The sequence below is a fragment of the Hemiscyllium ocellatum genome, unplaced genomic scaffold (genome assembly GCF_020745735.1).
Source record: "Hemiscyllium ocellatum isolate sHemOce1 unplaced genomic scaffold, sHemOce1.pat.X.cur. R6, whole genome shotgun sequence".
In the NCBI taxonomy this organism is placed as follows: Eukaryota; Metazoa; Chordata; class Chondrichthyes; order Orectolobiformes; family Hemiscylliidae; genus Hemiscyllium; species Hemiscyllium ocellatum.
Window position 1 is genome coordinate 856,787 of NW_026867633.1, and position 22,547 is coordinate 879,333.

The window sequence follows — 22,547 nt, forward strand, 5'->3', positions numbered from 1 at the left end:
AGTGAGGGACAGGTAGGAAACTCGTGTTGAGATCTGTCTGTTTAAATAGAATGCCATCTTGTTAAACATTTCACACTATTCCTCCAAATGTTTTCCAGTGTTCTTTTGTGGCAAAACTTTTTTTTTATATATCAGCTTTCACATTTTACCTTACGCATTTCACTCGCAAAATAACATCATTGGCTTTGCTCCTGTTTCTGATTGTTGCTTGTTTTGTGTGATCACGATAAAATTTCGTAATCCCTTCAATATCCGCTCTATCACAATTTCCCGGAAGATCTCTCAGTGTGACAAAACACGTTCATCTTCTTGATCACTCAACAGTCGTTACATTAGTTACATCCCTAGCCAGTTGCACAAGTTATTATTTGAAGAAACTCTAACATCAATATCCTTTGACCGCCTCTTCGAATATCACTCTTGCCAGTGTCATTGTCTCATATTATATGAAGATTCATGTCTTCTAAAATTACCACATAGTTTTTGCAGCAAATTCCAATTAATTTCTGTTTAATTCGGTGATAAGCAATGAATACTATTGGACAACCAAAGCATGCTCTTACTTATGTTGTGACATGTATGAAACAAAATTTGCATTAATAATTGTTCAACGTCACAACCTAAGGTCAAGTGGTTTCGTTTTCGGAATGCCTTTGCTATCCATTACTGTCATTCTGCCTGAGTCCCCCAAGGTTGTATACTGTTGAACATTTATGTTCCTCCTTTTGTTCACTTTAAACTCATTCTCTCTAGTGACTAATTCTCATTTATCTCTGTGTGATAAATATATTTATCTTTATGCAGACATTCTGTCTATTAAAAAAAGACATTATAATACACATTTTCTCATGTAACTAACTGATTCGCTGTTGAACAGTCTTAGTTAAAATCTGTTCGTTCCATTCTCCTTTCTGAATGTCTTAAGGCACCTTACCACGCTCCGGTGATTCATCTGTCTTCTTTGCATTTGGAAATCTCCTTTCTCCTGTACCTGTCCCTGGATCCTCTCTGTCAATGTAAAGCCCTGTCCTTCAAACTACGGATATGATTGGCCAAGACACTAGTAACAGCACGATTCCAGCTTTGTTTGTATTCACTCGTGGGATATAGGTGTCTCTGCCGGTCCAGCATACTTTTCGATCCCTATCTGAAGCTGAACTAAATGATTTTCCAGGTCATTTCAGAGGGCAGTTTAGATATGGAAAAATTGCTGTGGGTATGGAGTCGCACTCAGTCGTCCAAAGACGGTGAGGTGGAATATTTTCTTTACAAAAGCAGATGATCCTCCCGGATGGGATTTATGTTACATTAGCAGTTGTTCAATGTTCACGTGTAAATTTTCTTATATCTGAGCACTTATACCAGTGACTCCTGAGATAAAAAGTCTTCTTCATATAAAATTGAGCGAACCTGAATTTTTCCTGGAAACTGTTGGTATCACCCAGTATCTCTCCCATAATGTATCCCTCACAGCGTAGGCCTAATTGTCTGACAAAACCTCTCGCACTTCCAGTTACTTCAGATACATAGTAAACAGAAATCAACACTCCCGAAAAACGAGGCAGCTCAGGCCCTGGATGGAGACTGGATATTTCCAGATCACGATGAGATTCAGGGCCATTGAACATGTCTTTTCTTCATTTCATCAGCCTCACGTTTGTCTCTGTCTTTTTCTATGTCTCCTGTAGATCCTCAGGAGTTCCTGACAGCCGACTTCCCATCTCCTGTCTCACCCATCACCTCATTGAAGATGGACGGTCAGTCAGTTATAAAAAGGAAAGGGAACTATGGAGCAATCAGTAAGTAGTGCATCAGTGGAAGATTAGTGACAGTGAGCAAAGCAGAGAGCAATTCGCGGGCTCAAAACAGCAACTCACAAGACATGACATAGATAACGTTCTGAAGGGAGAGTACAGTACTGAAAGATTTCAGACTCGATCACTCCCCACCTCTCACTGCCCCCCCCAAAAAAAAACCGAGGAAAAGGCTACGTAGAGCTCTGCTGTACTGCAGTATCCCACGAAAGATATGGGAGCGCACCGTTACCCATTCTTCCTGTGCTGACTTAATGAGGGATCAGGACTTGAAAGCAGGCTTTTCTCAAGAGGGTGAAATTGAAGATTCAATCTTCCTCTTCTGTGCTGTCTCTCCAATACGATCTATGCTTCGTAGATCAGTGCCTCCAATTATTCGAACGTCTATAACTGTTCACTTCCATGCGGCTTCCTCTCCTACAGACAATGCCTTAATTTCTAGGAAACATATTCTAATCATGACCAACATTTCTGCCTCCCACAATGGATGAGAACAGATTGGCGCAACTGATTGTGTATCACCACCCACGAAGAGAACAGGCTGACCTCACTCTTTGTGTCTCATTTACTGTAGGCATAGTAGGCTTACCTTACTGTTTGCGTATCACTGACACAGTGGTGAGGAAACTGAACACACTGCGTGTGCATATCACCGACCCCATGAACAGCACACTCACCCCAATTTTTCTGCCTCCCTGACCCTGGGGGTATTAGCCGGACCCTACTGTTCATTTCTCACTGAAGTCGTTGTAGCTGACTGACCCTGGTGTCCCTGTATCACGGACATCGGGAAGAATAAACTGACAGCACTGAAAGCCTTGAAAATGGGAAAATAGTCTGACCCCACTGTTTTTTGCAACATTAACACCATAAAGAGCAGACTGAAAAAACTGTAGGTGCACCAGCGATTTGGGTGAGAACAGTCTAACTCTACTCTATCTCCATAAAAATCCGGATAGAGCAGTGTGACCATCCATATTATTGTTGATAGACCCAGGGGAGAAAAGACAGACTGAACCAGGAGAAAACAGGCTGTCTTCACTGTGTGTGTATCACAGAACCTGGGGAATGCTGACTGACTAAACTGTGTCTCTATCACTGAACCCATCGAAAGCAGACTGACCGCACGAGCTCCGTTTTACTGGTATTGTATTCGCACACTGACCTGGCTGATTCTGTGTCATTTACAAAGATTAGATGAGACCGACCCCACTGTGTCAATATCACTGTCTCTGCCAACAGCATAATGACACCACTATGTCTTTATCACAGATCCTGGGGAAGGAGACCGAAACCACTGACCATGTATCAAAAACACTGTGTTCAGAGCACTAAACCCACGATCACATATCTCATATGTCTATCACTGACTCCATGGGGAGCAGACTATCAACAGTTCTTGTGTGCTTTCTTTTTTTTTTGTCATGCTCCTGAGTATAGGAGTTGGGTAGTAATGTGGCTGTAATGAACATTGATTAGCTCGCTTTTCTGATATTGCGGGCAATTCCGGTTTCCTTCCTGTTGGAAGGATATTTTGAGCTTCAGATGATTCAGAAAGACTTGCAATGAAGTTGCCAATGTTTGAGGGTTTGACCTGTCGTGACAGGGTGTATATGCCGGGCTGTTTTCTTTGGACCATCCGAGGCTGAACATCGATCAATCCATATCAGAACAGGGCCTTCATCCCTCGCTGTTGCACCGACCTCTGATCTAATCCAAGCCCACCCCCTCCACTATCTCATCATCATCCATATTCTTATTCAAGGAATGTTAATATGCCACTAATGTGGCTGAATTAACTACACTGGCAGATCGGCATCCCACGTCCATATCACATTCTGAGTAAAGATCCTGCCTCTGAGATCTTTCATAAAAATATCACTCATCAATTTGCAGCCATGTGTCCTCATACAAGTCGATGACACCATTCCAGGAAAAAGACTCCTATGCGCACACTATCCCATCATCTGATTATCTTTTTTGACTTTTTAAAATCCCCTCTTATTCTCCTTCACTCTAATACAAACACAATTCTCTTGGCCTTTGCTCATAAAGCATTTGTTGCAGATGAGTCAACATCCTGGTATATATTCTCCGCAACTTTTCAGAAACTTCCACGTCATTCTTCTAATGGAGCGACCAAAACTGTACAGAATAATCCAAGCAAGTGCGCACTAACCTTTTGCACAGTTGCAGCATGACATCGCGGCTCTGGAACTCAATCCCTCTACGAATAAAAACTAACACACTGCGTGTTTTCTTGACAGCACGATAAACCGGGGTGAAAACATTCAATGACATGTGTCATTGGATACCAAGATCACTCTGCGCATCCACACTATGCAAGATTATTTCCACTGAACCAGTATCCTCCCTTCTTGTTACTGTTTCCAATGCTGATGACCTCACAACTATCTGCATTGAACTACACTTCTTGCCACCTTTCAGCACAATTCTGCAGTTTAACTAAGTCTCCCTGCAAACTACAACATTCTTTAACAATGTCCACCGACTTTAGTGTCATCTCCAAACTTACTAACCCAACCACATGTACATGTGTCCAAGTCATGCATAAAAATGTCAAAAAGCAGTGGTCCCAAAACCGATCCTTGTGGCACACAACTAGAACCGGACTTCCTGCTGATTTTTTCTATCAAACACCACACGTTGTCTTCTCACTAAAACCCAGTTTCTATTTCGATCTGATAAATCTTCCTAAATACCGTGGCTCCGCATTTTGTCCAATAGCCTACAATGTGGAAACTTATCAAAATCTTTACTGAAGTCCACATGCACCATTCCAACTGCCCTACCCTTATTCACATGAGTGGTCAACTCTCCAAAAACTCAACGACTGTTTTGAGAAACGACCGGCACTTGACGAATCCAAGTTGATTATTTCCTATCAAATTGCTGCTTTGTGATGATTATAAATCCTATCCCTTATAGTCCTTTCAAGACATTTCGTCCTACAGACGTAAGGCTCACTGGGCTGATCTTAGTGGTGACCATATGATTGTTTCCTAATTCAGGAGGGGCATAGAGAAGATGAACAAGTTATTTTCCCTGCTGTAGGGGATACCAGAATAGGAGAGGAAAGGTTTTGTGTAAGGAAAGATAAAAAAGAGACCGAAAGGGAATCTTTTCACAAGGATCGTGGCGCAACTATAGAATGAGCTGTCGCAGAAAGTAGTGGCCTAAAATACAATTAGAGCATTCAAAAGGCATCTGGAGTCATCCACCTAAAGATAGGGTAGAGAGAGATATGGCTTAATTGGTGACAAATCGGACTGGCTTAGATTAGGATATCTGGTCAGCATTGGACTGAAGGGTCTGTTTCTGTGCTGTACTTCGCGATTAAGCTATGATTCATGTCACTCATTATACCAGACTGACTCTACTATACCTGAGACACTAATCCCAGGATACGAGATAACCCCAACTCTGTCTGTAATACAGGAGCCCGGGGAGGAACCTGATACCACGGTGTGTGTATCGCTGACAGTAGGAAGAGCTGACCAAGATCAAATCGTGTTTATCAATGGACCTGGGGAGAGCAAACTGACCTCACTGTGTTTGTGGTTCTGACCCAGGTCGTGCTGACCGACCCAACTGTGTCGCTGTCACTGACCCGTGTAAAGCAGGGTCAACCAACTGAGTCTGTATCACTGATTCCAGGGGCATAGAATAAACCGACTATTTCTGTCTTACTGATCCTAGGGAGAACACACTGACACAAGTGTCTTTATCAGTGGGAGTGCAGACCGAATCACCGATCTCTGTATTACTGACCGTGGAGGGAGCAGACTGATGCCTCTCTGTATGTAAGTCCGAACCTGGTAGAGTAGACTCACCCAGCAGTGTCTGTGTCACTGACATCGGGGAGAGCATGAAAACCGCACTGTGTTTATATTAGCAAACTCAGAGGTCAGACTGATCATACTCTTTGTGTATCACTGACCACGGACAGAGAACGCTGGCTCCACTGTCTATGTATCTGTTATCCTGAGGAGAGTAGATTGACTTCACTGTCGTGTTACAAAGGTCTTGGGGAGAGCAGACAGTCCCTCCCATGGCTGTGTAACGGGATGTAGCACTAGATTGCTGTCTCTTTTTTTAATGAACCCGTGGACAGGAGAAAAATGCCATTGTGTGAGTATCCCTGACAATAGGGAGAGCAAATTAACACTCCTGAATCTGAACCACTGGCCACGTTGAGAGTGGATTGAACTGTGCGACTGTACACAGACCTGGGGATAGCAGAGCGACCCACTGAGTATGAACCACGATTCATGACGAGAGCAGAGTGACCCAACTATGTTGGTATCAATGACCCCTGGGAGAACAGAAAAACTCCTCTGTTCGTGCATCACTGACACCACGAACACAGACGATCACACTTTGCCTTTATCCTTGAATCTGGGGAGAACAGGCTGACTTCACTTTCCGAACATCACTGACTCTGGGGACCGGACTCTGACTCCACCGTGTCTATATGCCTAACAGTGGCAAGAACAGATGTACCCTATGTGACTATTCACTGACCAGGTGGGAGCAGACTGACACTACTTTTTTGTGTCTCACGAACCCAAGCAAAGCAGTCTGACAACTGTGTGTCAGTATTAGTGACAACATGGTTAACACAAAAAACTCACTGAGTGTGTAGCACTGCCTCACTGAGAGCAGACTCATCCCACTGTGTGCTAATATATCACCACAGAGAGAGTAAACTAACCACATTGTGAATACACAACTGACACCTAGGAGAGGCGACTGACCCCACTGTGTGCGTACCGTGGACCCCGAGGAAAGAAGTCTGCCCCCACTGTTTGTTAATGACTGACACCAGGGTAGCAGATATATCTAACTGTGCGTGCATTCCTGAGCCTTAGGCCAGTAGTCTGAACCGAATGTGGCTGTGCCATTGACACCACAGAGAGCAGCTGATCTCCACTGTGTCTGTATCACTTATACCGTGGAGAACAGACGCACACTACTTTGACACCAGAGATAACTAATTAATCTCACAGTTTGTGCACCATTGACAGCAGTGGGAGCTGACTAACATAACTATCTCTGTATCACTAACTCAGGGCAAAGCCCAAACAGACATAGTTGTGTTTGGGTCACTCTCCTATTGAAGACGAGATTGAAAGAAGTGTCACTGTTGCACTGACCTGGGAGAACAAATTAATTCTGTTCGCCGAGAAAGGACCGGTGTAAACTTCTCACTCTTATCAGATAGTAAAGATCTGTGAACACATCACCACTCCGTTCCACGAGCAATGGACTGTCAATCCATTCCTATTCTGTTCCCCACCAAATGGCCCATGAACGCATGCTCACTCGACTGTCATAGGAACAAACTGTGAAAAAACCCTCTCTTCTCTGCTTGCCACAAACTGTACACCTACTCCAAATTTGTTCTCTAAGCAAAGGCCTGTGAAATCATTCACACACCGTTCGCAATCTAATCCATGCTGCGTACCCCTGTCAACTGCCTATCACCACATCGCCACTCTTTTTGCACCGAGCATCGGTCTGTGAACTCACCCTTTTCTGTTCTTTTCGGAACTGTCTGTGAACCAAGCAATTCTGTTCTCCCAGCAGCTGCCCGTGAACGCTTTCCCATTCTGTTGCCATTGGAACTACCTGAGAATCTATCCCAAACATAATCTCACAGAAAAAGCCCGCAGATCTACCTCAGCTTTGTTTCTCTTGAACCGACCTCTGAAGCCACTGTTCTCACATCAAGATGTTGTCATTCTATTCCACCTCTCGTCCCTTAGGAAGTGCCACTGACTCCATAAAAGTTTATTTCTCACTCTGTTGCATAAGAACAGCCAGTGAATCCATGTCCACTCTGGTCTACTGCAACAGATTGTGAAACCAACTTCACGCCGTACTTCTTCCAAAAGATTGTGAACCCATCCCCAATATTTCTCCGAGCAATGGCCTGTGAATGCAGTTTGTCTGAACAGTGGCCTGTGAGCATATCCATACTTTGTTCTCCCAAGCACTGTCACGTGTTCTGACGTTCAAGGCATGTACTACCCAAATAAGAGGGTGTGAATTTTTTTTTTGGTAGTCAAAGTTGATCGGTATCTGTCATGCCATTGACTAGCAGACTCAGGATTTGTTGGGAAATTGAAAATATGTAACATTCGGCTGCTATGTTCAGAAAAGTTCGAATTCAACCAATCATTTCAAATTGTGCCCCGGGATACTAAAATCCAATCGAATTTTATTTTTTTCTGTTTTGACACCATCGATTCACTTAAACTAGCCGATATGCGTGACACGTTGGAATTTGAGACATAGCCAGAGAGTGAATGAGAGCAAACTGCCATCCTGAGGGTGGCTGCCATTGAAAAAAAATCTCTACAAACATACGTTTTTCTTATGAAACATCTTTGCAGCCAACGACTGACGATGACTCTGAAATTTGTTTTCTATTTCAGCTTGAAGAAAAAATACGCCGATGATGGCAACTGCTGTCTTGTTTTGAAAATTAAATTTTAATCGGGGATTTTCTTGGATTGGTATTTCGCATTCGATTTGGATGTAGAGAACCAAACTGTTAGGGAAATGAAGCTGAGATTTGCAAGACATTATTTATTTACGTTTGCTTTTTGAATTCAAGAACAAAATCGATATTTTTACTTTGAAGAATGTATTTTGCAGCTTTGACTGTCACTTAAACGTGAACAGATGACAACATTACGTAAGCTTTTTGTAATTTTGTTGAAGTCGCAGAAGGGTTTACCACCGTGTCGTAGCAGTTTGTAGTCTCTCCGGGATTTGAGCATGTCAGACGGATCCAGTCGAACATTTGGACAGACTTTAACAGATGTTGGGTTCGAAATAGTCCATCAAAGTTAAAAAAAAGTCGATTAGTGCCCCATATTTTTAAGTAAAACGAACGTGATGCAATTTGTATAATTACGGATGAGTTCTGGTCGATTAAACTAAAAGTGCGTTAAATGGCTCTTAAAATTAGTGAAGATTTTGGGTTTTGATGATGATTCCCAAATTTGCCAAGAAAATCAGAAGGACAGAAACAGATCGTTTATTTGTAGTGAGAAAAGGGTTGAAAATTCAGTTCAACGAACAATTCAAGTGAACCTAAAATTTTAGGCGAGTGACTCAAGCACGTGCGAGTGTCAGAGAAAGAGACAAATGCAGTACAATTAGAAAGAATCTGAACGTAAAATAGAAGGAACTGTAATTCGACGAAAAACAAATGGAGGGAGAAAGCTAAATCAAGAGAGAATAAAGAAAGAGGAAGTAAGAAAAAGACAGGAAAAAGAAAGCGAGGGCGATCAAGAAAGAAAGACAGGAAATGTTCTTATTTGAGCAAATGAGGGGAGAAGGAATTTGAAGAGGGGAAACAAATAGAGAGGAAAGAAAGACGAATTAAAAATGACGACAAGAAAAATAAAGCGAGAGAAGATGCTTGGCTGAGCAAAGAGGGAGAGAAGAATTACAGCGAGAACGACAGAGAAAAAAATGGCAGAGGGAAAAATAAAGAATACGAAGAGAAAATTGGATAGAATTTGAACTTCAGAAGTTGCGACCTTGTTAGGATTGTCAGTTTAACAGGGTGGCGATGAAGGAAAAAGACAGTGATGTGGATAAATATATTAAAACACTGCAACATTTTGTGAATAAAGAGGTGAACATTTCTTTTATTCGTTTGAAAGACTGGTAAGGCCTGTAGGGTTGTGGCAGGACTTGTGGGTAATGCTTTTTCAGTCAAAGTTGTAATGCAGAGCTAGTGCAGCTTTTGCAGCGCCGACAGGAATTTTTAAGTGCTTATGAATTGGCCCTAAAATTTGAAAGACAGCGGTTCAGAAACATAAAAGAAAGAACCATGCCAGAATTCTGTTGAGTTAGAAAGAATTAAACATCGTAATTTTTGTGGATGGTTGAGTTCTTTAAAATAGATATGACGTATGCCACTGTAAGATTGAGTAGTCTCAGGGAGAAGTTTAAAAATTCATTTGCAGGGACGATAAGAATTCATGTTGATGAAGACAAAGTTCAAGAAGTGAAAAGGGAAGCAGAGACGGCGGAAGAATATACGAAGATGCATGTGCAAAGTTTCGCATTCAGCAATGATTTCATCCTGTGAGAAGTAGAAACTGGGAGAAGGAGCGACCCTACACACAAAACAACGAATAGAGAACACAGGTAACTGTTTACCACAGGTTAAGGAAATCCTTAGAAAGTGGAAATGATTTGCAAGTCCACCGGTGATGGCACTATTGTAAATGGGGTTAATTAAAGTCACCGTGCTGCTCTTAAGTAAAGACACTGTTGGAAAAGCTGTGGGAAAACAAGGGAATTCAGTGTCATTAGTGAAAGTAGCAATTAAAACCCGCCAAAACGTCGCCTATCTGCAAGAGAGTGCACAGTCTCGGCAGGGGCCATGCATGAAGTTAGTACGTTGTCCCTGAAAGGATTCACCGCTCTATCGAACGTTTACTCAGAACGAACACCGTGAAAATGAAAGGAAGTCATATATTTGTGAAATCCATCATCTAACTAGTCTCTAGTATTAATAGATGAACGTACCTGCATTCATTCTGACCTGTTAACGGAGGAAGATGTAATTTCTTAGAGCGATGGATTGAGATCTAATGATCTCCTTTGTAATATAAGTTTGGATTGGCAATTCCAAAGTGGGTAGTAAACAGTGAGTATTATAGACAGTGCGTCAGTTCGTAGAATAAAGTTTGTTCTTGGGAAGGATTGAGCAGGATCCAAGTTTGGAGTGATATTCTTTGTTGTGGAGAGGTCAAAGAAAGACCAGGGAACTGAGTTTAAAGGAAAATACCCTGCCATTTTTAAAATTTGTGTAGTAATAACATCGTACGATCACAAGTCACAGCACAAAGCAGAAACTAAAGAGAAAGATGAAAGTGTTGAGGTTCAGTTAGCGTATATCCTGTTTGATGAAATAGTGAAGGAGAAACTTTAACAGATAGAGCATCAGGCAGAAGTGCTTCAGCCTGGAAGGCTAATGAATTGCAAACAGAAGGACGAGAAAATAAACGATATATATGTGGATGCATACTCATAAAAGAAGACAGATAATGGGCGGCACGGTGGCACAGTGGTTAGCACTGCTGCTTCACAGCGCCTGAGACCCGGGTTCAATTCCCGACTCAGGCGACTGTGTGGAGTTTGCAGGTTCTCCCCGTGTCTGCGTGAGTTTCCTCCGGGTGCTCCGGTTTCCTCCCACAGTCCAAAGATGTGCGGGTTAGGAGAATTGGCCATGCTAAATTGCCTGTAGTTTTAGGTAAGGGGTAAATGTAGGGGTATGGGTGGGTTGCGCTTCGGCGGGTCCGTGTGGACCTGTTGGGCCGAAGGGCCTGTTTCCACACTGTAAGTAATCTAATCTAATCTAATAATATTCCTGAGGATTATTGTCTCAAAAATACATCCAAAAACGAAAATGGAGAGCTTAGTGCAATGAGAAATGGGCAGAAGTTCACCAGATTATGTTACCAGTAGCATAAGGTCTGGAATTGTTTTGGTGATCATATAACCTACCAGCAGGCTGTCACCAAGCTGAACAGAAGCCTCAGGTTATTTCACAAAAGCATCTGTGTTGGAATGGAATACACCAGGATGTGGCTGAACTTTGCTGTGCTTTTCATACATTCCAAACATCAGGATAGGGGCAGAAAGGTAATCAAACCAACACTTTTATGTTCCTATTGCAGCATTCGATGTACCTTTCAGGAGGGTAATAATTGATTTTGTAAGTCGTCTCCGAAAACTAAACGTGGGAACCAGTACTTGCTGCCAAAAATCGATGTGTCTACCAGATTTCCAGAGGCAATTCTATTATGATGGATTAAGCCAAAAATATTGTTCGTGGAGTGAGTACCCTTCTTCATGTGATATGGGTTCTCAGAGATATTCGATCATACTGTCATGATTGATTAAGGAAGTCACGGATAGCTGAGGCAGGCCGTATTTTGCATCAAGTACATATCATCCTGAATCCCAGAGAGCATTAGAAAGTTGGCTTCAGACTCTGAAGAGAATGGTAAGAGCCTACTATCAGGATTGCTGGAATAATTGCGTAAAGTTATCCCAATCCCTTTGTTCGCCATTAGAACAGCTTTAAATGAAAGTCCTCGGTTTTCACCCCAACTTTTCATTTCGGACAAGAAGTGAGTAGACTTTTGAAATTAATTAATGAAAAAAATGAAAATTCGAAATCGAGACCTTGCACGTTGCCTATGTATTGGAGGTGAGGGAGAGATTAAATCGAGTGGTTGAGCAGGCTAACAATCACCTGCAGACAACACAGCAGAGAATAAAGCAGGTTGGAGATATTAGACTCAAAAATTCGAACGTTATACCATCTCAATAAATTATTTGTACTGTTAGCAAGTGTAAGAGATCCCTTCAAAACCAGGTTTAGTGATCACTTTCAATTTAGCAAATAGTTGTGCAAGGTAAACAATCTCGTACAGATTCCGCACAGAAAAACAAACAAACTGCATTGTCCATGTCATGTCAATATGTTGAAACCTTATTTTAATTCAGAGAAAGAAATGGAAAAACTAAACCGTGTTAGTTAATGCCATACAGTGTGAGGAAACAAAGCCAGGCCTTCTGATGTTTTATGTACCTCAAAATACGGAAAACAACGAGAAAGTCCGTGAGGAATGGGATAGGCAAGTAAACTATCTGTCTCAGGAGCGAAGACATACACAGTTTAAAGGTTTATTCCGGCAATATGTGGGGATATTCAAGAATCTGTCGGGATGGATTAATGCATTTATGCAGGAGATAAAATATTTTCCGATTTTTTTCTGATTCAGCAACGGTCCTACCGTCTTAATCGTTTCAAAGACACACACCAGCAAAAGGAATTGTGTGGAATGCTGAAACAGGTCAGAGTGAGTGGAGTAGGCTGATCCTGTTCGTCCTCAAACCTGATAACATTCATAGATTTTGTGTGGAATATCAGAAGATCAATGCTGGAACAAAATGGGACTAATAATACTAAGGTTGAAGGACTTTTGAGAGGAAATTAGTTAAGTCAGTTATATCATAAATTCTACTTCCAGCGTGCGTCTCGGCAGCTACCTTTCTCAAAGAAAGCAAGATAATTTTCTGCGCTTGGACATGGACTATATTAAAAAAAGGTGATGCCCGATGTAAGGAAGAATACACTGGCCACTTTGCAAATACTCGTGAGCAGAGTTGTGTTTAGATTAACAAGCTGTGCAGTCTATCTGGATGATGTTGAAATCTTTCATGAGTCATGGAAAGATCACAGGTACAGTTGGCTGAGCTTTCTGAATGTTTACAAAAAACAAAATGTAATACTATCTAAGAAAACAAAATTCAGGACAGCATTGGTGACGTTCTTGGATCATAGCATCGTTCATGGAAGTTTGAATCCTAGAAATACAAAGACGAATTCAAGGGAGGAATTTCCACGACCATCCTCGAAGAAAGAGGTATTTCGTTTTTTGGGAGTAAATTGACTTTACTGGAAGTTTACTCCAAACATCTGCAGTGATTTGGCACCGTTACATGATTTGCTGTAGAAGAACGTAACATTTGAGTGGACAGAATAATCGAGGAAGTACTTGACAATTTGGAGCAGTGTGAACCAAACCCCCAATTTTTGGAGACACCAAACATTTTCAAACCCTTCAAAGTTGCAATCGATAATAGCGTCCCGAGAGTTGGAGGAATAGTTGCTTTACGGGAAGATAATGATTGAATTGAACGGGTAGTTCATTCCGTTTCAAAGAAACCCAACACCCATCAGAGAAAATACCGTATCATTGAAAAGGATAGTTGAATTTGGTATGGGCCCGACGTCATTTTACTGTTTACGTGAAGAACAATGTCTCAGTAATAGTTGTATACGGGGATCGCAACTCTCTTTCATTCTTCCAAAGATTTAAAGGCAATAATATGACGCTATTCCATTCAAATCTAATGTCAGAGACTTTCAGGTTACAATCGTATATGTTCCTGCTCATAAGAAAGTGATAGCAGATGCATTTTTCGCGAATTTAATGGATAAATTATAGGTAAGATCGAATAGATAACATTGTATATTTGTGGACATATATACGTACATAAACACACATATATACAGATTATTTAGCTTTAATCGGGTTACAAATAAGAAACAAATTATGAAGCCATCTTTTCGTTATGAATGTACTATTTTTATTTCTTAATGCTTAAATTTAGGAAATTGAAGTCCGATATTGTACCTTGAAGAGACAGTTAAAGCTGTTTTGGTAGTGAGAGTTTTCAGGCACCTAGCATGTGACTTACTCGCCGTTTTAGTATATCCTGGAATATGAAAAAAATGTCGTATTTGGTTTCCATGTTCACAACAGTTAGAATTTGACAAATCAGTTTAAATTATGCCACAGGATAATAAAACCCAATCGATTTTGAATGCTACTGTTTTGGCTCCATTAAGCCAACATTATGAAAGTCAGCCAGAAAAACAACAAGCTGCTGTTAAGATACAGGTAAATCCTGCTGCTAATATAAAATAAACATACAGGAAATCCCGCCTTGCCAAATTATCTGTGAAGGTATAGATTTCCCTTGTGTCATATTCCGTCATCTCCTGCAAACACGTTTCATTTGAAAAAAAAAGTGACTCCTAGAGATAGATTGGCAGCAACGCAAAGGTAGTAGGTAATCCTTGTCTCCGGCTAATCTTTCAAAATGCCTCTTTTTCATCCAACAAAACATCGACTATTTCCTTGTTTTGATGATGTCAAAATAGTAAATTAAAACTTATTGTGTTGTAGGTTCTCAGGTCGTAATTTAAAGTAATTGATTGTGTTCTGATCGTTCTGTAAACAACTCAATATTCGAGTTATAACTCACAACGTTACTTTTTCAAATTACCCAATGCACTTTGTGCTTGCAGTCATTTACATGACAGGCTTGCCAGTTTTTCAAATTTTACCCTTTCTTAAAGGTACAGTAAACACCTCAACCCCTCACCACCTTCCCACCTAAGAAAAAATACTGAAACATGACAATGAAAATGGGTGGTTTCATTTTGTTTCTCCTTTCTTACAACATTTCAATGTAGGACGTTAAGTTACCTTCACATTAATGTCTGCACGCAAACACACAAACAAATACGTATAACGTTGGTAACTTTTTAATGTCATCTGCAAATTACCCATTAACTACTTAATAACGCATCTGTTTGCACAATTTTTAGTAAATTGTCTGTAAATCAGTCTTCAACGAAATAGTGTGATATTTTTGTCTTTCAAGAATGTAAGAGGATTTGGACCATGTACAAAACAGTCTCCTATATATTGTTCCTGACATGAAAATTAACATGTTATAAAGAGAGTATCAAACTCAGTAATTCTTTTTCGATTGTAGTTTACTTTGTCCGGAGTCTGTTGTGGTTTTATGAAAAGTAAAAAAAAACTGGCATACCAATACCATCACCATCCCCCAGTAACAAGACATATCCAACTGCTGTGTCACAAGTATCGATTGCAAAATTGAAGAGGTTCAAAAGCGTTGATCGAGCTCAAACTGCTTCTGTGGTTCACACTGTTTTTAATTGTTGTTTCCACAGAAATTCTTTGTTCCATTTCAACAAATCTGCTAATGATGCCATACACCACTGAAGTTTTCAACAAACGTCTGGTGGAATGTACTCAGTCATAATAATCGAAGTAACTCTTTCTTCAAGGTGGGTCATGGAAATAACTCAAAGGCCTTTATCTTTGTGTTCCGTGGTTTCACACTTCAATGATCGATGCTATGTTCCAAGAACTCATTTCTACGTTATCAAATTCATTATTGTTTAAATTTATTAACAGTTATGAGTATCTTAATCGTTCAACGTGTTTGCCAGCTGCATCATGTCATCTTTCCAAAATGCACTCAAGCTCACTGCCTATTTACATAGACTGCACATGTGTTAACCCAGCAACAATTCTCTTCACAAGTCTTTAGAATATGTCGGGAACGTTATTCATTCCAAAGGACATCAATTTGAATTGATGCGGCCAATTTAGGATTGCAAACACATAAATTTACTTCACTTTCTCTGATAAAGTTAGTGCCAATAACCATGCAAAGTCCAACATTGTGAGAAGGTGGCTTGTCCAAATGTTTCGAAACAGTCCTCGAATCGTGGTATTGAGAATGATTCCGACTTCGTTCCGGCGATGTCCTACGATTCTCTACGCAAAGCCGTGGAGTCCCATCAGGTTTGCCAATTGACACAATCGGTGAACTCCACTCGCTCAAACTTGGTATGATGATATCTTGGTTGAACATCATTTTCACTTTTTCTGTAAATGTCTGACTTTGAAATATTTAAGATCAGGAGAGTGTTGTTTTATCAGAATAGCATTCCAGACGTCCAGCTCTTGCACAACACTATTAGCCCTCACCAACTACTCCTGCATACGTCCTCATACTGCTGTAACAAATTATTCAACTGCCTTCTTTGCTCCTGAGACAAATAGGTAATAGAAATATTCGACTTCACTAGGGCGTCCTCCTTGAGCCACATCACATTTCAAAACATTTCATTTTGATTCATCACAATGCATGCCAGTAGCTAACATCTGTTTCTCCAGTACCTGCTCACGATCAAAATTAAGCTTCAGCGTATTCAAATGACATCTCGATACATTTTTCCTGTCGGACATCTTTACCCCATACTTCAGACATATTCTCTATGTAAAGGGGACATTGAAACTGGCTTTGAAATTATTTCCAATCAATTCTAACAATACTAATATGCCATCCCCACGGGAAAAAAATCAGAATCTCAGAGTTTTTAATCTGCCACCAGCTTCAGTCTATGCTGTGCAATCTTTTAACTTTCTCAACTACACAATATAGTCTCTCCCTCAACTTCGATACATAATCCTATTGTTAGATGTCTGACTGGGTCCTGTCAATTTCTCCTCAATGAATTTCAAACGTCTTCTTACTTCATGTCCAAATATTAACTCGAAGTGAATTAACTGAGTAGATTCGTTTATGGCCTCTCTCATAGCAAACAATACGAATGGGATACTTTTTTTCACAATCATTTGGATCATTCCGACAGCATGCATTTAACATGGTCTTCATATTCTGCAGACTCCTTTCTAATGTTCCCTGCGATTCAGGATGACAACCGTTGGATTTAAAGTTGTATACCAAAGCAACCCATTACTTCTTAAACCACTCGCTGGAAAGTTAAAACTCTTATAAGAATGAATCTCTTTAGGAAGACCATACAGCGGGAAGAAAGCTAGTGACTCCTCCTTCATACTTTCTGCTTTAATGCTCCGTAATGGACTTACCTTAGAAAAACAGGTAAACTTACCCATTATGGTTAGCCGGTCGTGGTTTCCACTTAGTTTCTCTGGATAGGACCTGCACAGTCAATCATTACTGCCGCGAAATTTTCTTTGAAGGTGTGAATTGTTTCTATTCCTGCTTTTGGCTTACTTCCAATTTGGCATCTATGACACGTACAATACAGTTAACCACATCCTTGTGCATTCCAGGTCAAAAGAGATGTCTATGTATCTTAGCCTAAACCATTCATATATCTTGGTAACCTCCAACAGGTTGTTCACGTACTGCCTGTAAGTCTGTGTGTTGCTGTCAACACAATCTGGTGTACTTCTGCCCATGTCTCCGCTGTACTAGCCTGCCAAGATCTCCACTTCAGTGTTAGGATTCTATCTTTCAGATGGTAACTTTCAGGAATGTTCCCTCCCTCGTTTCTGAGTACGCATAAGAGTATATAAATTTTCTTGGCTCGTTCTACTGTTGCAAGTGCTTTAGACTTTCATTTTTAAACATTCCAATTTTTAATAAACAGTTCTGCCTGAATTTGTGATTTTCAGGTTTTTCTTGCATCACATCAAATCATTCACCTTTTCTTTAGGTTTTCATCATGCAATGACTTATGATAGTGAGATATTGTCATACTCAGTCTTGGAAAATGCCAGGTTCATTTTTCTTTTAGTTTCTCAGTAATCAGTTATCAGGGCTTCTCCACAACTACACATAGTACATCCAGTGTGGACCTTGCTAAATCGTTCCAAAGGATGTTATGCATTCCTGGTACTGACATTCTGTTAATCAGCCCAACTGTTTACTTACCAGTCTTAAGCTGCCACTCTAACCCAATCTGGCCTAGGGTAACGCTAAATTCATAGCGTTATAGAGTCATAGAAGTCGACAGCACGGAAATAGACCCTTCAATCCAATTCACCCATGAAGACCAAATATCCGAAGTTAAAATAACCCCACTTGCCAGCACTTCGCTCGTATCTCACACAATCTTTCCTATAAATATACACATTTAAATGCCTTTTAAAAGTTATAATTTTCCCAGCCTCCAACAATTCCTGTGGCAGTTAATTCAGTACACGCACCACGCTTTGATTGAAAAGTTTCCGCATTTGTCCCTCTTATACCTTTCTCCTCTCACCCTCAAACAATGACCTCTAGTTCTGGACTCGCCAACCCCAGGGAAAAGACGTTTTCTATTTATCCTATTCATGGCACTTATGATTTTATATGCATCTAAATGGTCGCCACTGAGCCTTCGATCCTCCAGGGAAAACAGCCCCAGTCTGTTGACCCTCTGCCTATAGCTCCAGTTCTCCAACCTTGGCAACATCCTTGCAAATCTTTTCTGCACCTTTTCAAGTTTCACAACATCCTTCCGATAGGACGGAGACCAGCATTGCAAGAAAAATTCCAAAAGTAGCTCCCTTTATACCCGCAAAATGGCTTCCAAACTCGGATGCACAATGCTTTGATCAATAAAGAAAAGCAGGCCAGACACCTTCTTTACTGTTCTGTCTACCTGCGACTCCACTATGAAACTGCACTCCAATCTCTCCATGTTTAGCAACACTCCCTCGGACCTTACAATTACGTGCATAAGGCCTGATAAGGTGTTCTTGCTGGAAATTCTGCGTCTCAATTTTTCTTGAACCAATTAATAAACAACTTAAATTACCTGCTGCCCTCTTTATAATTTCGTGACCGCTCACTTGACAGTTCTGCAAATGCTTAACTCGGTCTGCCTTGTAGTTCAATCTGAACAAGTATTACCCACAACTCCTCTGACCATTCCATCTGAGGAGCAAATCTTTCCAAATAAATAAAGAAGACTTCAACATTTTTCTCAACAAGATCTGGCACAGTTTTGGCATATTTGTAAATATCACTAACTTCGCTTGTAATCTCCATCTTGTTTCCTTGTCTTAGCTGAATACGTCGCAACTTCTAAGTTTAAATTCTCCCTCTTTCTCTCTCCCTTTCTTTGCACAGTTTTTCCCGCTCTCTTTCTGGTCTATGTCTTTGCTCCGCTAAGAACCTTCTGTCGCTTTCTTTTCTTTCCTCTGTCTCTTTCTCGTTCTTATCTCTCTCCTTTCTCAGCTGAGACCTCTTTCTCTTTTTCTCTTATCCTCCCTCCCTCTTTGCTCTCTCTCTCTCTCTTTGTCTGGCTTCGAACTCGATATTCCACAATTGTAATTCATTTTTTTTCTAACTCGAATGCAACCACCTTTTTATCTAATGCAGCTAACTGCTTGAGTAATTCTCGAAGATTTCACATTGATTTCAGTCCTTTGTTCAACCAATTCCATCTTCTTTGCTACATCTCAAGGTCATATAGTTTCCTTTCCATCTCAATTTTCCTGGTAAACTAGGGATTCATCATCAAACACCAGAACCGCTTCAGCAATTTTCAAAGCCATGTCTCTCACTTTTAATGAAACCAACAACAAATTAACCGAAATTAAATTAATTGGCTCACCCACGTTTTATTTAAAGATCCTGGACGGATTCTTTTTCGGAAAGTGGATGCATCTTTTGGGAGCTGACCTGCTCAAAGCTGTCGTACTCTCAGATATTTTTTAAGAGAACCTATGCAAATTCTAGTCCCACTCCCCCACTCTGTTCCGACATGGGTCAACCCTTCTGCTGACTTATATCAAATACGCAGAAAACTTCACGTTACCTCGTAATCCGTTAAAATATGAGTCACAGAGAATTACACAAATTGCATTATTAAAAAAAAATCTTCAACTCCAAAAGAGATGATTAATCCACATTTTTCAACAAATGTACACCTTCTTTCTCACAAGGATTTATCGAAATCACACTCTGTAAAAATCCACTGATTCGATAAACCCTCCACCAAATTTACATCAAATCAATTTTCAAAACCAGGTGTCGTCTTTGAGTGTTGTTCACTGTATCTGTGATTGTACCATGGGTCATCGTTGCTCTTTTCCTGCAAATATAGTTGACATGAAAACAAATTTTCTTTTCGAGACAGCGTCTGCGGGCAGCGTTTCGCTAGCAGTCAGTGCTCGTTGCCTCCCGCTAACTGTTCAAACGGCCAGGTTGTTATGCCCCAAAACATGTGATTCTCTTATTATTTTTAATTGTGAGAAACAGCAAAACCGAAATTCGGTTAAGTTTTTGCATTTTTGGACATATTTTAAACTGATTGGTTAATTTCGAATTTTAGTGTAAACATCGCAGAACCTGAGTTAAATCTCAAATCGAACATTTTTAAATTCACCAGTACAACCTCTGCGTGCAGTCAGTTGCATGACAGCCTTCCCAGCTTTTCAAATTTCCCTGTCTCTTTCAGGTACAGTTCATTCCTTCAACTACAAAACACTGCAATCTGGAGAGAGACTGTCATTTAAAACACTCTATCACAACCGTATCTTTACCTAATGAATCATCTCAGCAACAGGAGACTGAAGACTACCCAGGGAGATCTTCAGCTGAAAGAAGACAGACGGCAATGACGACAGTCGTGTTTTGGTTTTTAAAATTAATTTGATGCCAATTTAAAAGAGACATTTATTGGATCCACATAATATTATAATGTTGGAGGTAGATAACAGATATTTCAGAGAAAGGCGGTAATGAAACGAAAATAGTTGTTGAATAAAGTTCAAGTTTAGCGTTAATGAATAAAATTGATATTTTTCAACAGTAGGATTTGGGGTGTTCTCTGTCGCTCATAATATAATTGATTACATTGTGAGTTGAGTCTCTATGAGTGCTTTGTTTCATAATCAGAAGAGTTTGCTGCTGTGTCACAATAAAAGTCTTCACACCAGCAATAACTGCGAACATTTACCCAAACCATTCCACTCGCAACGTACTGTGATCCCCTCCTGGCCCTGTTCCTGCAGGAGAACCCGTAGACTCTATCACCACTATTTTGCCGCAGCAACTGCTTGTGCCTGAGGTCCGTTACATTCACTGAGCAACTTCATGTGGACTCATTCACATACTTTTAACCCAGTAATTCGCAGTGGTCGAATCCCCACTCCATTTTTCATTCCACAAACTGTGAGACCATCTCCAGGAAATACTCCCAGCAACATCCTGTGGACAAACTCATACACTATTCCCCTTCCAAAAGCCGGGGATCCTATACTAACTTTATCTCCTTCGCAACAGCCCGTGAACCAAGTCCTAATCTGTTCCCCGAGCAAAGTGTTGTGAACACATCAACCTTGCTCTGATCGTCACATTCTGTGAACCCACTTCTGGAATGGTGTCTGGACAACGGACTGGGAATAATTTCCCATTCTGCTACCGAGCAATGGCTTGCGAACCCATCCCCTTCTTTTTTTCCTCCCAGCAACAGCCGGTTGATCTATCTCTACTCTGTTTCCCTAGCAACAGCCTGTGCATCCATCACAACACTTTTACTTCCTAACAGCTGCCTTAGGCCACATCCTGATGTTCCTCCCCTTGCAAAGGTCTGTGAACCCGTTCCTGCTCTGGCAACTCAGCAATCGCCTGTTAACTACTTCAACCCTGTTGTCCCGACAACAGCCTGTGAACACATCCCTTCTCTGCCTCCCTAAACATAATTTATGAACACATCCATACCCTGCTCTCCCAACAATAAACTCTCAAACTATCCCAACTCTATTCTCCCAGCAACTGCCTGTGCACTCTTAGAAGTAGCCTAAGAACCATCCTCACTGTATTCTCCCAGAAGTGACATGTGAACCAATCTCCAATGTTTTCCCCTCGCATCAATTTTTGACTCCCTTGACGCTTTGTATCATGAGCAACAGCCTGCGATCTCATTCTCAGTCTGGTTCGTCACAGGAGCGTGTGAACGCATCCAGCACTATTACCCTGCAAAGACCGATGATGCCATCTCTATCCTGTTCGCTTAGTGACGGCCTATGAGCATATCCCTACATTTTTCCATTAAAAATGGACTGTGAACCCACCCTAACTCTGGTCTTAGAAATGACCTGATAACCTATCGCACTCTGTTTCCTTAAGAAGAACCTATCAACCGAAGCTCTTTTCGCCAAGCAACTGCCTTTGAACACGTCACAACATTTATTACTAGCTATTGGCTGCGAACCCAACCCAACTCTGTTCTATTATTAACAGCCTATGAATCCGACCCCAAGCAGTTCGCCTGGCGATGGTCTGTGAACCCATCTTCACTCTGTTCTACTTTCTACAGTCTGTGACACTACCTTCAGTCTCTTTTTGCCTAAAATACTGTGAACCTGTCCAGTTTTTATTTTCCCTGCAACAGCCTGGGAAACCATCCCCTCTCTGTGTTCCTAGCAATGGCTGTGAATGCATCCCTCCTCTGTTCCCCTCGGAACAGCCAATGAACCCATCCTTACTCGTTTTGTCTTGTAACAGCTCTTCTAC